Below are 18720 nucleotides of genomic sequence, written 5' to 3'. Positions count from 1 at the left end.
ATTGGTACCAGCTCTGAGCTAAAATCTAATTGTGTGTGTGTGTTTTTTTAAATATATTTTTATTGATTTCAGAGAGGAAGGGAGAGGAAGAGAGAGATAGAAACATCAATGATGAGAGAGGATCATTGATCGGCTGCCTCCTGCACGACCCACACTGAGGATGGAGCCCACAACCTGGGCATGTGCCCTGACCAGGAATCAAACCACATCCAATGCTCAACCACTGAGCCACTCAGGCCGTGCTTAAATCTAGTTTTTATGGTGTCACATGCTAAATGGAATTCTGCTATGAAATATCATACCCTAATTCCATCTTTTGTTTTTTCTCAGTATGAAGTTAAGATAGATATTTTTAACAGTCAGCTGAATCCCTACATTATTTATTATCTTGACCAATGCAGTAATGCCTATAGCCAAACTGAAACTCCTGGAGCTTCCACCCCACTGATAGTAGCATGATTGCAATTCCCATTGACAAAGTAAATTCTACTCTCTACCTATTTCGGTCAACCCAGAGTCTCAGATGGAAGTATCCATCTGGGAAAGCATAGGCTCTGTGACAGCACTCTACTTGCTGGGAGTGGGAGGCAGAGCAGATAGAGAGAGGAGTGGGTTTTTGGTCTTTTCAGGTTCTATAGTGGGAAATAGTTCAATAAAATGCATATGATGGGGAATTGTCTAGATATACAAAAGTAGTTCAGATTCTAGGCAGACAAGGAAATACAAGTGTAATTTGCCCAAGATCACTGAGCTAAGTGAAAGGGCTGAATTCACTGTCCAAGTCTGAATCTTTCAATTCTACAACTCCACCACCATTATTAGCTAAAGACCAGTGGTAGATATTGTGTATGTGAGGTAAAAATGATAATATTTTGGATTTATGTTATTTCTCAAAAAATAAACAAACAAATCCTGAACCACTTTAACGCTTGTTTGCGGTTAAAAAACAGTGGTTTGAATAATTGTATTACCTTATTTATGTAGATGAAAAAAGGGCCACATACTAATCTGACAAATTCAGGAAAGGCCTGCATGGCAGTCTTGCAAACGCAAAGACCTAACATAACCACAAAGGATGGTCTGAAATTAAAACTTTAAAAGCAGTTCTTAGTGGGTAGTCATGTTCCAGGACAGTATCTTCCCTAATAAAGGTCAATCTTTACCTTAACCGAGCCTATTGTCTTTTTTTTTCATCTAAGATAACATCCTTGTGAAATGTCAGAGAAACTTGTAACTTCCTTGTTTCCGGACCCCTCAGGGCACAACCAAATAAGCCTGGGCACCAGGACTGAGGCCATAAATTCCTTCATTGTTGTTATCATGCTAATTGTTGACTGTTAATGATTGTACCCACCTAAGTAAAGGAAGTATGTGTCTCTCATTTTACTTTTTATCCAATCCAGAGGTTTTCCAGTTTTGCTTTCTCCTGCCTCCCTAATCTATCCCCAATGGATTTCATGTAACCTACTTATGTCTCCTCCTTTGATTGTAATGTATAAAAACAAGGTGAAAAACTGCTATTCTTAGGAGCATTATCCCAATACCTTGAGATTCTGCTTCCCAGCAATTGTCCACAGTTTGGCTCAAATAAACTAACAAAAATTCTTTACAAGTTTGAATGTTTTTATGTCAACATTTAACAGACGACCAACCTGAGATAAAAGAAATTAAATGACTTCCCATGGTCAAACAGTCAGTAGTAGATGTACTATTATTTGTTTTCCTAACTCTTTTCAACCCACTAGTGCTCATTCCCTTCCCTCTGAAAAGAAAAAGGATCTGCCTACAAGCTAAACACATTGAGGGTGAATGACACATTTTTCTCTCTGAAACTTTCTGTAGGATGCAGGGGTTAGTAACAGGAAAACTGAAATTTAGGAAACATAGAAAATAATGGATTTGGTCAGATTGAACTATGAGAGGATTAACACTAAGGTAAATTATCATAGCTTTAAATAATGCAAAGTCCAGCTCAAATGGAAAGGTACTCTAAAAACTTCTTGGCATATTTCCACTTTAATAATCCAACACCATCTGTGAAAACAAATTAGAATTATAGGCCTCTACTAAATGGATTATATGTTTCTTAGCAGACACCTGTTCAGAGCACTTAGGTATTAGGTGACTCAGGGATCTAAAACATATCCATATCTATTGATTGAGGCTACATACTGAATTTAATCCTTATCTGAGGATATGTTTTTATTGAGTTTTTAGAGAGAGAGGAAAAGAGAGAGAGAGAGAAACATTGGTGTGAGAAACATCGATAGGTTGCCTCCCATACATGCCCCAACTGGAATTGAACCCACAACCTTTTGGTGTATGGGATGACACTCCAACCAACTGAGTCACCCAGTCAGGGTTAGATATTGAGTTTAAATGTCAGGAAATACAGTGGCAGTTTTAAAGAAAAAAAATAATTAAAAAATACTACATATTTAACTTAAGCTACTTGAATTTGAGATTATTAAAGGTAAAGTCTTAATGCATTTATACACGACATCTAAATTATGAAATGCTTTCATAATACAACTTCACTGTGAAGCACTGACTACTACTAAGACGGTGCAATCGTCATCTCTCTATACAAAAGCCTAAGTGACCGAACAACTGAACAACCGGTCACTATGATGTACTAACCGCCAGGGGACAGATGCTCAATGCACAGGACCGGACTCCCTCCTGTCTTGATCTGGCCTACGGGGATTGGGCTCCCTTCTGTCTGGATCAGTCCTGAGGGGATTGGGCCAAAACCAGCTATCCAACATCCCCCAAGGGGTCCCGGATTGCGAGAGGGCACAGGCCAGGCTGAGGGACCCCACCGGTGCCCCAATCCGTGCACCGGGCCTCTAGTATATTATGGGCTAATAAGTCATGGAGTCAAGGAGGGCCCCTCCATCTACATGATTGACAGCTCAGGGCTTCTTTATAATGTTGGGTGTGTTTGGCCAGCCTGGCTGCATGTGGAGGCCCTGGATTCATCACTAGAACTTAGGCATTTGGGGCCACAGTTTTCTTTCCCCCATGATATGCTTTTCAGGGCCTAGGAAATAATACAGAATAAAGGAAAATATGAACTTGAATTTTGTCAAAATTTAATCTGTATTCTAGAAATACAGTGAGCTCTGAAAGACAAATTTAGTGATTCAAGAAGAAACAGCAAAAATTTAATAGAAGGGGACACTAATTGCAAGAAAAGGCAGCCCACACTCCAGTAAAACTTTTAAATTTAAAGAAATCAGAACACTAGGGCTCTGATATACAGGAGAATGATGTTTTCCAAACTTGGGTTTTGTGCATGCATGCACTACCACACTTACTGATGGTCAAGAACCTAGGAAGAACTCAGCATCTCTTGAAAAGGCAATATGTTTTGTAATAAAACTCAGTCTGAAATAAGAAATAACATAAATCATTATGTTTCTTGAGTATATAGGGGGTTGGCGATAGCATGCATATCCCAGTGGATATGGCTGTGGAGAAATGCATGAAGAGAAGTAAAAGCAGGTGTGGGTACATGCAGCATTTTTCTGTTCTTCAGGATCAGAGAAGAGGAAAGAGGTAAGCTGGGGCAACCCAGAAGAAACAAAAAAGTAGGTGGAAGTTTGCTCTAGAAGTTCCCTTTGAAGTACTACTGCCTAATGCATAGTTTTATGAGAAATGTCTGGGAGAAATGACTTTAAGCAAACCTGATGAAGCTAGGTGTGTAAATGTGTCCTCCATTTAGGTAATAGATTTGTAACTTGGGGCACTGTTGTGGAACATGTTTCATGATAGGCATTTCAGCACACCTAAGCATAATAAGAAAAGGTAAGAGAAAGTAGAAATGGCCCTTGGTCATGCAAGATAATCGTTCTTCTCATTAATCAAATCTCATTCATGATTTAGCAAAGAGAAGAGACAAGAGAGGTAAATCTTTTAAAGCAGAAAAAGTGGTTGGAAATGGCTAATTCAGACTTTTTGCTCCAGGACAGTGTATCCCAACCTTTAGTGTTTCTAAGAATACCCAGAAGTAGTATAAAAAATACATTCTTATGTTCCATCAGCCAAAATTCTGATTGAGTGGATCTAGGGGACCACAGGTATTTTAAGTCTTACCATGCTTTCAAGAGATTCTGAAGCAGATGGTCTTGAGAACACGTGATGATCCCAGACCCACAAAGCACAATATTTCTGTTTTGTTCAGCAGGAGCTAGGCTTCTGAGTGTGTGTGACAAAGCTCTTGAGTCTAAATTTTAAGACAGAGATGGAGAATTAGAATGGATTGCCAGGAGCTGAATAGAAAGGTCTGTCCATATTGTGAGAGTTGATAGGAGGAGCACTTTTCTTTGAAAGGGAAAAAAAATGAATTACAAGAAACGAAAGCTTATGTTCCTTTGTCCTGGCGGATTGTGTTTCATGTATTGTTTATCTTTTTAAATGTCACCCTTGATCATATCTTTAACACTAATGGTTGGTAGGAGGGGATTTCAGTGAGTTGCTTTGTCAATTACAAGTGTTGGAAAGTTCAGACATTGATACAATTTTGGGTAATGTAAACATTCATCCAAAGAGATAGTATTTGAATGTGTCACTTTAATAGCATATGTTTATAAAGATGGAGTTATTTCTGCATTTCCACCTCTAAGGCATATCTATTTCTGCTGTAGAGTCTTTGAAGAACATATGTTTAGTGTTTTAAAAAGTATTTGCTTATAGTTCATGAAACAAAAGTGCTGTGTCTTAGAGAGTTGAAAACAGTAGCTAAATATAAAGTTACTTCATAGCTTTCTGAACACTAGCCATCAAAGAATAACAGTTCTCAAGCTAGTGATAGGCTGTGTACTTACGTAAATTTATTGACTTAATCAGAACACTACTGAGTAGGGAAAAAAATCAACCCAATTAAAAAATACATAGAAAACCCTGTTATAATGTGACCTTTCTTAATGGATAAGAAAACAAGAATTTTAAAGAATATAATTACATATACCATTAAAATTGCTTCCAAAGGAAATTCAAAAAAAATAGAATAATGTGGTGGTGAAAAATGTTAAAATATAAAGTAGAACAAGGACTAATGTACTATTGCTACAGGGGAAGATGGAATGTGTGTTAAAAGAAAAGCAAAATAAATGTAAGAAGCTAGGTCGATAAAAGACAAAAAAGGATTATTGAGAATGACCTTTTAAGTGTCCATAGAGAGGTTAAGAATGCTCTCTGGGGATGGGAACTCATGGGGCAAATGGACCAAACTGCTTCCAAGGAAAGGCCTGGAAGAAGAAAAGGGGAAACATTGGTTATAGAATTACAGAGCTAGGAAGGATTTGAAAGATTAGTCTGATTCAGCCTGTCACCTGTACTTTAAGCCGATATGATGTGATACTGCTATAGGCACCCATAGAAGGGCCTTGCTGGTCCTTATTTATGATTCACAGAATTTATTTTTAATTATCTCCCTTGAGCCGATTTTTTATAACTACTACCTTGTCCCACTCTCTGCCTTGGTCTTAAACTTCATTTTTTACTACCTGATTTCCACCTCTGCCTCATTCTCTGGACTTGACAGGTATACTAAACCTTTAACTATGACCATGCTCTTCTCCCCAGTCCTCCTTGGCCCCATATGCTGACACACCCCCAGCTCTTCACACCTCCCCCACCTCCATTTGCTTTTGCCCTGTGACCAAGACTTACATTAGTGCACCCTATTAATTTGAAAGCTAAATAAATGAAGCCCCACAGAAGTTAGGTATCTTATCAAAGTCATTGAGCTAGTCAGTCGACATTAATTATCCTGTACTATTTACATTCATGCCAGTTCCATGTCCACTTATAGTTCTCTTGTTAGTCCTAATATTGCCTTAACATATTTGGCAGATACATACATTTAAATTCTGGCCCTTCTCCTAGCAATTGCTTTTTCTTCAGCTCATCCAGCAACTATTTCTTTTTATTTTTCATTTTAAATATATTTTTATTGATTTCAGAGAGGAAGGGAGAGGAAGAGAGGGATAGAAACATCAATAATGAGAGGGAATTATTGATTGGCTGCCTCCTGCATGCCCCACATGGAGGACTGAGCTCTGACCGGAAATGGAACCGTGACCTCCTAGCTCATAGGTCAATGCTCATCCACAGAGCCACCCAGGCCAGGCCCCCAGTAACTATTTTTTGTTGTCAAGGCGGGTGGACAAACAAGTCCCTATGCTGCACTCATGACTGTAATATGATCCCTTAGAAACCCAGTCTAGCTGTTCAAAATGTGGTCCATCCACCAGCAGCATGAGCATGACCTTGTGAGAAATGCAGAATCCCAGGCTTGCTCCATCCCCTTGCATGAAAATCCAGAAAATGTAGTCTCTATGTCAATGAGGGGAAGGGAAGACTGAAGATACAGGAGTAAAACTTATCACTTTGAATTTTGTTAGGAATTCTGTTAGCACACTTATTTCCCCCTTATTCTTGTTTCATTTTTCAAAATAATTTTCTTATTATTTTAATTACTTTTTTTGAGAGGTTTCTGATTCACAGCAAAATTAAGAGGAAGGTAAAAAGATTTCCCATATAATCCCCTGCCCTGATGCATGCATAGCCTTCCCCGTTATCAAAACCTTCTGTCAGAGTGGTACATTTGTTACAATTGGTGAACCTACATTAATACATCATTATCACCCAAAATCCACAGTTGACGTTAGAATGGCGTTGTACATTCTATGGATTTGGACAAATGTAATGACATATAACTATTACTATAGATATAGACAGTAAAGTATTTTCACTGCCCTAAAAATCCTCTGAGCTTCACCTATTCATCTCTCCCTTTTTACCCCATCCCTGGTAACTACAGATATTTTTACTGTCTCCATAGTTTTGCCTTTTCCAGAATAACATAAGCAGCTAAGCCTTGAACAACATGGTTTTGAACTGCACAGGTCCACTTACACACGAATCTTTTTTGGTAAATACATTGGGAAATTCATATTTGAGGGTTTTGCATCCATGGATTGATTAAACCAACTGCTGATTAAAAACAGCATTTTCACATTCTCAGCCACAGTTTTCCAACTGTTGATCCTCAACCCTGGATAGAAAATACTATTTCCCATTTTGGTTGGTTGAATCTGTAGATGTGAAAGGACCGACTGTAGAATCAAAAGTTATATATGGATTTCCAAATTCTCAGGAGTCGCCATCCCAAACCCCAGCATTGTTCAAGGGTCAAATGTAGTTGGATTTATACAGTATGCAGCCTTTTTATATTGACTTCTTTCATTTAGTAATTCATTTAAGGTTCCTCTATATCTTTTCATAGCTTGATAGCTCATTTTTTAATCACTGAATAATATTCTATTATCTGGATGTACCACAGTTTATTTATCCTTTTACCTACTGAAGGACATCATGGTTGCTTCCAAGTTTTGCCAATTATGAACAAGCAGCTATAAATATCCATGTGCAGGTTTTTGTGTGAACATGTTTTCAACTCATTGGGTAAATACCAAGGAATGCAATTGCTAGTTCAAATGGTAGGGGTATGTTGAATTTTCTAAGAAACCACAAAACTGTCTTCCCAAATGGCTGTACCATTTTGCACTCCCACAGCCATGAATTAGAGTTCCTATTGCTTCACATCCTTGCCAGCAGTTGGTGTTGTCAGTGTTTCAAATTTTAGGCATTCTAATAGGTATGTAGTGGTATCTTATTGTTTTCATTTGCATTTCCCTGATCACGTGAACATATGAAGTGGAATATCTTTTCATATGCCTATTTGCCATCGTTATATATTCTTTGGTGAGAAGTATGTTAAAGTCTTTGGCCCATTTTTTAATTGGGTTGTTTGCTTTTTTAAAATTTTTGATTGTTCAAAGTTCTTTGTATGTTTTGGATGACCATCTTTTATCAGATGTGTTTTCTCCAAATGTGCTCTTCTAATCTGTGGCTTGTCATCTCATTTTCTTGACATTGTCTTTTACAGATCAGGTTGTGGGCTTGATCCCCAGTGGGGGGTGTGTAGGAGGCATCCAATCAATGATTATCTCTAATTATTGATGTTTATCCCCCTCTCTCTCCTTCTCCCTTCCTCTCTGAAAGAAAAAAAATCTATTAAAAATTTTTTAATTGTAAAAAGTCAATGGCATAATCAAAGTTATCTAGACTTCCTCCTATGTTCTTTTAGGAATATTATAGTTTTGCATTTATAGGCAAATTTTTTAAAAATAATGTTTTTTTTTTCATTTGCAATACCTAAATAATATGTTGGCCTTTCTTGCAAAAACTGCTTGAGTGAAATTTATGCTCCTTTCTCCTCTTTGGTTAGGTACTTCTACAGTGATTCATGCCACTGGAGGATTTAAAGGCATTCTAACTCATTAAAGAGAACACTTTTAAGATGCATTGAATATGTTGCATGTTTTAAAAGTATATCATAATACTGGAATGCATAAACATAGCTAAAATAAACAGTCTATAAAGCACAATACTCCTGTTTTGTTCAGCAGTAGCTAGTCTCGTAGAAGTATTTGCTTCATAGCTCTGGAGTTTGAAATTAATAAGGAGGTGACAAAGTGAAAGAAATTGCAAGCAACTGCATAAAAATGGCTGCCCATATTGTGAGAACTGACAGAAATTGCTTCTTTCAGCTTTGATTCTCAGCCTTCCTAATGCCGCGACCCTTTAACACAGTTCCTCATGTTGTGGTGACCCCCAACCATAAAATTATTTTCGTTGCTACTTCATAACTGTAATTTTGCTACTGTTATGAATCGTAATGTAAATATCTGATATGCAGGATGTATTTTCATTGTTACAAATTGAACATAATTAAAGCATAGTGATTAATCACAAAAACAATATGTAATTATATATGTGTTTTCTGATGGTCTTAGGCGACCCCTGTGAAAGAGTCATTCGACCCCCAAAGGGGTCGCGACCCATAGGTTGAGAATCGCTGCTCTATACCATATCCTACATTTCAAAAGGACAATTTGGGTTCATAATTAGTCATTGTTTTCTAAAGCAGAATTGTCTTCTAAAATGGTTATTTATGTCTGGTGTTTGAGGAGGCTGAAGAGCTGAGAAATCATAAAGATTCCTGGTTCAACTTTGGCCATGCTAACTTGATATGCATGTCGCACACGAGAAATTATGGAGTTCAGTCTCTGCTTCAGGTTGAGGGAAATTGGGTGTCTGAAGTAATAAACACATGGGGGACCTTTGATATATACAGCCAAGATTTTGAAATTCTTGGCAGACTATGAAAAATGTAACTCTATACGTAATCCCAAAGAAGGCATAAACAGAATATTTCCTTTTTATTACCATTTTTACATATTTTCCCCAACTGTAAATACTAAGAACAATTTCTTGGCTTTGAAGTTTATAAGATTAAATGTCCTAGAATGCTTCAAATATAAATTATCCTCTAATAGAATCCTAGAAGCCCAATTTAAGTGCTCAGAATTCTATTCTGGGTTCTAGTAATATAAAATATTAAGTTCCCAATAAACTTCAAAGATTGATAGTTTGTGTACTGAAGGTATAAGAGCCATTGCCTTTTAAGCACAAGTTTGGCCTTTTTTAGTTTTAGCTCATCTCTACAATTTTTGGAAAGAATGACTAGTTTCAGAGAAATGTTACTTAACTTATAAGGCTCCCCCAATTGAGGGGAAACAATCTTGGATAGGATGTATATGGTGAAGAACTGTCTGGAAATCAGAGGAATGAGCATAGTTGGGGGAGAAACTTTCTGTATGCTCTGGGAATTTCTGCTCCAATTGTCCCAGTTTTGTAATCCATAAGCTATAGAGACGTCAGAAATATATATATATATATATATATATATATATATATATATATATATATATGAAAGTGTCACTGAAATGATGGCTTAAATCATGTCTACAAAAATCAAGCCTTGAGTGCATGTTAGGCAAAAATTCAAAAATGGCCCCAGCCGGTTTGGTTCAGTGGTTAGAGTGTCAGCCTGAGGACCAAAGGCTTGCGGGTTCAATTCTGGTCCAGGGCATGTACCTCAGTTGCAGGCTCCTTCCTGGCCTGAGCCCGGGTCTGGGCTTTGTGCAGGAGGCAACCAATGTGTTTCTCTCGCATCGAAGTTTCTCTGTCTTTTCCTCTCTCTTCCACTCTCCCTAAAAAATCAATGGAAAAATATCATCAGGTGAGGATTACACAACAACAACAAATAAATTTAAAAATGAAGTTTTTTCCTTAAAAAGAACTTGGCCAGCTACAGATGATTTAGACCCAAGATACCACAGGCACTGCATGACTACAGAGCATGCTTTGCGGTCCAGCTGGTGATTGCCTGACACAGGTCGAAATGTGGAAGCCTTTCCAAGCCGCCAACTTAGTTCTCTACTACAGATCTATTACTTTCTAAATCAGATTATTTTATGATGCTCAATTCTAATTTTGAAAATAGTATATTACAATAGCACGTCTGGAGGTAGACTTCAGGATATAAAGTACTCCAGCCAGCTGCCCTACACTTCTTTTTTATTTATTGCTGCCCCATTATCTTTAACACTGAACCATTGATACTATCCGAATTGAGATCTCAGTTGTGAAGCTGGAAGTTAGTAATAGGTATAAAGGAGACATCATCAAGATCTGAAGAAGTACTAAGGATCAATAATGAAATGACAGAATTTAAGGACAACAGATAATAACAAACTGTCAGCATTTGGAAGATTTTTTTCATGTTCAGACGTGATTGGATGATACAGAGTCCAGACAGTAATGAACCAACACCGAGACATCAACAGGTATGATGTTGATAATACTACAGCACATTTACTTCTTTATGCCGCTAAATGTAGTGGATATTCAGACTTCACCCACCTTGACCACTCAGTAACATTTCATACAATTCACTGACCTTTATAGTACCATAAGTCTCTTGAATACCATGTTTTAGCTAATATTTCCAAGAAGACGAGGGCAGCTACTGTTTTTTACCTCCACTTTTCATATTGGAGAGACTGCAGCTCAGAGAGCAAAAGCAACTCTCTCTATGTCACACATTCAGGTCTGTCTGATTCTAGAATCTTATATTTACTCATGTACTTTGTTGCCTCTTTTATACTAGATTTAGAAGGAAGTGAAGAGGTGATATGTAAGGATAATGAGACTGGATGTCTCTATGAGATTATATTTACTAGTAAAGGGGTAGTTGAGCCAGCAATCTAGACGCATGGAAGCTTGAGGTCAGATGTTAAGTGTTGATGATGACAAAAAAAAAAAAAAAAAAAAAAAAAAAAAAGGAGAGAGAGACTGACTCAGAAGATAGGAGAACATTGAGGAACTGAAAGAACATGTTATTGGATGCTTCTTTCAGATGAATGTTGAGGTGTCCAAGAATGGTTTTCTCAAAATGGGTATGTACAATGAGCCACTGAAGAAATAAGAAAATGTTGGAATATTAATCTAATGCTAGTTATATAATATTTGCTCTAAAATATTATTTTACTAATATTAAAATTTATGAATTGATCTTGGTTTCCATGAGACAATTGGATATCCATGAGACAATTATATATAATATACATTTCCTAATACATGTCCTTAAAGAAAGGCAGAAATTTTAGACATAAAGGCTGTTGACAGTGTATTACAATTTACCTGTGACTGGTGAAGTGAATTACGGATTATAGTTATCTGATCTTTATTACTTGAACCCTCCTCCAAATTGGCAAGTGGTTCTAAATGATTTCTGCAAAGAGACAATGGATTGGAAAAAAATGAATAATGCAAGAACAAGCAAAGAAGATAATGGCAGAGTTTCTGCTGTTTCCAGTCTGAGCAGAAGTGCTTGGTCAGCCACATTATGAAGTAAAATAAGGATCATTAATCATACTAACATATTCAACTACATTGCTCTCACTGAGAGCACTAAAGTTTATGTACATTAAAAATGAACTTATATTAATTTATGTCATTTTACTTACCCTTTAGGTGTAGAATTAAGTTGTGGCCTGGCAGATGTGGGAAGGGATGGGACATCTCACATTGGCAGACTTGGAGGCAGATTTCAGGAATTGGCCTCCTTGACCCAGCAAGTCCAGTAGGTGCTGGAAGTGCGGCTGGTGAGCGGTAAGCAGGCACCTTCCTCAGAAAGGGTGGGCTGAGGTGATAGGCAGTAGTCTTAAGCACCATGGATGCTGTGAGTCTGTGCTTCATAGAGGGTCAGCAGCACATTGTATGGGGAGAACTTTGTATTTCTCATTGTTAGATGGTACAAAAATCTTTACTTCATTTTCCCCTTCCATAGTCTTTGGAAGGTGGAAAGGGGTACTGGGATGAGTTGTACACCTATTTCCCCCCGAAGATATGTTCAAATCCTAACCCCAGTACTTGTGAATGTGATCTCATTTGAAAATAAGGTCTTTGCAAAGGCAATCAATTTAATATGAGGTATACTGTTTTAGGGTGGGCCTTAATAAAATTACTGATATTCTTCTAAGAAGAAAAGTAGAGGGTTTTTTTTCCCCCTGCTTTATTGAGATACTAGAGGCCCAGTGCACAAAATTTGTGTGGTGGGGGGGGGGCGGGGGACGGGACGGTGCCGTGTCCCTCAGCCTGGCCTGCACCCTCTCCAATCCAGGACTCCTCAGGGGATGTCTGACTGCCAGCAATCGGACATCCCTCTTGCAAACCAGGACCGCTGACTCCTAACCACTCACCTGCCTGCCTGCCTGATCACCCCTAACTGCTCTCTCCTGTGGCCTGGTTACCCCTAACCGCCTCTGCCTTGGCCCCCACCACCGTGGCTTTGTCCGGAAGGATGTACTGACGACATCCGGTCTATCTGGTCTAATTAGCATATTACCCGTTTATTAGAATAGATAATTGATATATAACATTGTACTAGTATAAGATTAAGGTGTACAAAGTGTGGATTTGATACACTTGTATATTTCAAAATGATTTCTACCACAACATTAGCTAACACCTCCATTATGTCCCATAATTACGTGTGTGTGTGTGTGTGTGTGTGTGTGTGTGTGTGGTGTGTTTGCCCGTGCACACATGCTGAGAACATTTAAGATCTACTCTCTTGGTAACTTCAAGTATGTAATACAGTATTAACTATAATCATCATGCTATACATTAGATCCTAAGAACTTATTAATCTTGACTAGAACTAGACCAACATCTCCCCATTTCCCACAGCCTCCAGTCCCTCTACTCTCTGTTTCTATGAGTTAGGCTTTTTAAGATTGCACATATAAGTGTGATATTTTTCATTCTATGACTCGTTTCACTTAGCATAATGCCATCAAGGTCCATCCATGTCATCTCAAATGGCAGGATTTCAAGAAAAGGAAAAATTGGACACAGAGATAGACATGTGAGGGAGAATGCCACAGAGGATGGAGTCACAGATTGGAGTGATACATCTATGAACCAAGGAACACCAAGCATTGCCAGTAACCCACAGAAGCCAGGAGAGGTGTGGAACAGTCTCTCTCAGAACCTCCACAAGTCACCAACCTGCTGACACACCTAGATTTTGTATTCTGACCTCCACAAGTATCAGAGAATAAATTTCTGTTGTTGAAAGCCACTTACTTTGTAGTAATTTGTTATGGCAGCCCTAGGAAATTAATACAGCACAGTAGAGATTAGCTTTCTATTTTAGGAGGAAGTTAATTGATTTGCCCATTACACATCATTTATTAAAGGGCAGAATCAGAGCTACCTACATGAACTTGGGCACATTACTGGGCTTCAATTTCATGTAGAAAAATAATGGACTACAACCTAGAAGCAATGGAAAGTTTCCGTGAAGTTCTTAAAAAAAATGTGTGTTTAAATGCCCTTCTCTTCCCTCTTTCTATCCCCTTAATAATAAAAAATAGTTATTGTACACTTTCTGTTTTGAGCAAGAATTAAAACAACTTAATTAGATCAGTATATTCTAGACCAGTGGTTCTCAAACCTTAGTGCATGTCAGAATCACCTGGAGGGCTTGATAAGCACAGCTGGGCACCACCCTCCAGAGTTTTTAATTCAATAGGATGGGAATTTGCATTTGTAGCAGGTTCCCAGGTGACGCTGATGCCTTTGGTCTGCACGTCACACTTTGGGAAACACTGTTGTAGTCCACGTTTTCTAAGGATCTTCCTGATTTTGATTTTGACCCGGGACACTGTGCTGTTCTTTTACCATTCCTGTAACTGGTAGCAAGACAGGGTTTGTATAGTTGCAGTTCAGATAAGTTGGTAAATTGAGTGGGAGAAGAGGAGGGCATTATCTTCTGATTGCTTCTATTGTGGTAAAATAGGGAGTCCTCAGATGACAGTAAGGAGGGCAGAGAGAAAAATTGGCTCTTTGAAAATAGAGAATAGCTGTGGAACTATCACCATGGAGGAGGACAGAATCAACTGATGAGAAAATGTGGTAAGTTTTCTTTCTGGGAATTGCAAAGGCTCATGGTTTGGGGTTTAAAATGAGAGGAGTTAGCAATCTGGTTGGTTTTGAATCAACCATATGAATCACTCATGTACAGTCATGAAGCATGCAGAAATTTAACCTCACTAGAGTTGTGGTTTTGTCAGGTAAATGCGGTAGAGGATGGACATCAAAGAGTTGAGGTTACACACAAGAAAATGAAAATACTGAAGGACAACAGAAAGTGAGGCCTTAGTAGTGCAGAGATGACCAAGTTAATGGGTTATATTCAAAGTTGCGCTGAACAATAGTTTGAATTGGGGTATTGGGGATACAGGAGGTAGTGGTTAGATGCTTAGATTGAGGTTTATGTAGCTGATGGTAAATAAGTTTGGCATATAATGGCAAACCTAAGACTGGTTAAATGGGTAAGTGTTAAATTTAATTTTATCACTTATAAAAAAGTCCCTAACTAGACAATCCAAGGCTGGTGTAGTTACTCATTGTTGCCATCAAGGACTCAGCTTATATCTCTTTCTTTTCTCTCTTCTCTTATTCTCATATTGTGATAGACACAGTTTGTAGTGTGTTCACATATTTATTTCATGGGGTCTATGTTCATGAGTGTGCTTAAACTACACTTTTTCTCTTTCTTATTATATCTCTCCAAAGTTTTTTAAAAATATGTTTTTATTGATTTTAGAGAGAGAGGAAAAGAGATAAAGATGGAAACATCTATCTGCTGCCTCCCACACACCCCCTACTGGGGACTGAGCCCGTGACCTGGGCATGTGCAATGACCAGGAATTGAACTGTGACCTCCTGGTTCATAGGTCAATGCTCAACCACTGAGCAACACTGGCTGGGCTGGAATTTTTCTAAAATAGGACATAAGGTAGACTTTAAAAATGTCCAATTCTGTCATCATAATTTATTATATAACTTATTTTTCACATGCAACCTTTTATATATTTACTTGTGATTATAGTAGCTTCATCTCTGTTGACTGGTATGGCAAATTTCTCCTCAAGATAATTTTATCTGCCCGGCCAGTGTGGCTCTGTGGTTGAGTGTTGACTTTGAACCAGGAGGTCACAGTTCAATTCCCGGTCAGGGCTTATGCCTGGGTTTTGGACTTGATGCCCCATAGGGAGTGTGCAGGAGGAAGCCAGTCAATGATTTTCTCTCATCATTGATGTTTCTACTGCTCACTCTCTCTCCCTTCCTCTCTGAAATCAATAAAAATATATTTTTAAAAACGAGATAATTTTATATAACTTTTCTCCCACTCTCCCAAAATAAGTTAGTTGGGATTCAAATTGGAAAAACATTACATTTTTATATTAATTTTGGCACAATTAATATTTCCCATTAAAGAACATACTTACTTTCTTTTTTAAAAATATTCTTTATTGTTTAAAGTATTACATGAATCTCCTTTTACCCCCATTGACCTGTCCCCCACTACCACCTCCCCCAAGCACAAGCCCTCACCCCCCTACTGTCTGTGTTCATTGGTTTTGCTCATATGAATGCATACAAGTCCTTTGGTTGAACTCCTACCTCCTCGCCCCTTGCCTTCCATCATAGATTGTACGGTCTGTTTGATGCTTCTATGTCTCTGGTTCTATTATTGTTCACCAGTTTATGTTGTTCATTATATTCCACAAATGAGTGAGATCATGTGATATTTATCTTTCTCTGACTGGCTTATTTTGCTTAGCATAATGCTCTCTAGTTCCATCCGTGCTGTTACAAATGGTAAGAATTCCTTCTTTTTTATAGCAGCTTAGAGCTCCATTGTGAAGATGTACCACAGTTTTCTAATCCACTGGTCTGCTGATGGGCACTTAGGCTGTTTCCAAACCTTAGCCATTGTAAATTGTTCTGCTATGAACATAGGGGTGCATATATCCTTTCTGACTGGTGTTTCTGTTTTGTTGGGATACATTCCTAGAAGTGGGATTACTGGGTCAAATGGAAGTTCCATTTTTTTAATTTTTTGAGGAAATGCCATACTGTTCTCCACAATGGCTGCATCAGTCTGCATTCCCAACAGCAGTGCAGGAGGGCTCCTTTTTCTCCATATCCTCTCCAGCACTTGTCGTTTGTTGATTTGTTGATGATAGCCATTCTGACAGGTGTGAGATGATACCACATTGTTGTTTTGATTTGCATCTCTTGGATGACTAGTGACTTTGAGCATGTTTTCATATGTCTCTTGGCCTTCTGTATGTCTTCTTTTGAAAAGTGTCTATTTAGGTCCTTTGCCCATTTTTTTGATTGGATTGTTTATCTTCCTTTTGTTAAGTTGTATGAGTTCCCTGTAAATGTTGGAGATTAAACAGTTATTGGAGATAACATTGGCAAATATGTTCTCCCATACAGTGGGCTTTCTTGTTTTGTTGATGGTTTCTTTTGCTGTGCAGAAGCTTTTTATTTTGATGTAGTCCCATTTGTTTATTTTCTCCTTAGTTTCCATTGCCCTTGGAGCTGTATCTATAAAGATATTGCTACAACATATGTCTGATATTTTGCTGCCTATGGATTCTTCTAAAATTTTTATGGTTTCCTATCTTACATTCAAGTCCTTTATCCATTTTGAGTTTATTTTTGTGTATGGTGTAAGTTGGTGGTCTAGCTTCATTTTTTTGCATGTATCTGTCCAATTTTCCCAACACCATTTATTGAAGAGACTGTCTTGACTCCATTGTATGCTCTTGCCTCCTTTGTCAAATATTAATTGAGCATAATGGCTTGGGTTGACCTCTGGGTTCTCCGTTCTGTTCCATTGGTCAATGTGTCTGTTCTTGTGCCAATACCAGGCAGTTTTGAGAACAGTGGCTCCGTGATATAGCTTGATATCTGGTATTGTGATCCCTCCAATATTGTTCTTTTTTCTCAATATTGCTGCAAGTAATTGGGGTCTTTTTTTTATTCCAGATGGATTTTTGGAGAGTTTGTTCTAGGTCAGTGATGGCGAACCTATGACACGCATGTCAGAGGTGACACGCGAACTCATTTTTTTGGTTGATTTTTCTTTGTTAAATGGCATTCAAATATATAAAATAAATATCAAAAATATAAATCTTTGTTTTACTATGGTTTCAAATATCAAAAAATTTCTATATGTGACACGGCACCAGAGTTAAGTTAGGGTTTTTCAAAATGCTGACATGCCGAGCTCAAAAGGTTCGCCATCACTGTTCTAGGTCTTTGAAATATGCTTTTGGTATTTTAATGGGGATTGCATTGAATCTATAGATTGCTTTTGGTAGTATGGACATTTTAATGATAATTGATTCTACCAATCCATGAACATGGTATATTCTTCCATTTGTTTATGTCTTCCTCTGTCTCTTTTTTCAGTGTCCTGCAATTTTCTGAGTACAGGTCCTTTACCTCCTTGGTTAAATTTATTCCTAGGTATCTTAATTTTTTTGTTGCAATGGTAAATGGGATTGTTTTTTTAGTTTCTCTTTCTGTGAGTTCATTACTGGTATATAAAAAAGCCATAGATTTTGTATCCTGCTACATTGCAAAATTCATTTATTAAGTCTAGTAGTTTTTTGATGGAGACTTTAGGGTTTTTGATGTACAATATCATGCATCTGTGAATAATTTTACTTCTTCTTTTCCAATTTGGATGCCTTTTATTTCTTCTTCTTGTCTGATCACTATGGCTAGCACTTCTAGTACTATGTTGAACAGGAGTGGTGAAAGAGGGCATTCCTGTCTTGTTCCTAGAACATATTTTCTTTTGTTATGATCATATTTCATGTCCTTCAATAAGACTTCATATTTTTCTTTTGGCAGCACTATATTGGAATATTTTTACAATTTATACTTTTCAAAATAGCTATTGCTAAAATGGAAAGGCTATTTTTACATATTTATATTGTATCCAAACAACTTGCCAAATTATTTCATTAAATATATCATTTATTAGATTTTTAAATATGTAATTATACAATCAGCAAAACAAATTATTGTACCTAATTTTTCCAATATTTATATTAATTACTAAAATTTCCTCATTTATTGTATTCAGTAAAACCTCCCCAAAAGTTTAAATAATGATGATAATAGGAAGCATGTCTGTATATTTTTCCCTGCATCTAATGAAAATGGTCTTAATGTAACTTCACTTAGGCTGGTGGTTGCCTCATTTGTTAGCTAGGCTTTTCCCTGTTCAACTTAATCCTTCTATTTATAGTTTATGACATTTTAGTAAAAATGGCTGCTTATCTTAGCAATTAAGTTTTAGCTTATATTAACGTAATTATATTATTTTTCAACTTTCCTTTTTAATGTGATTGGATATATTAA

Source organism: Myotis nattereri, assembly GCF_964212035.1.
Source record: "Myotis nattereri genome assembly, chromosome: 2".
Lineage (NCBI taxonomy): Eukaryota > Metazoa > Chordata > Mammalia > Chiroptera > Vespertilionidae > Myotis > Myotis nattereri.
The sequence above is the reverse complement of the archived record's forward strand: the minus strand, read 5'-3'. Positions refer to the sequence as shown.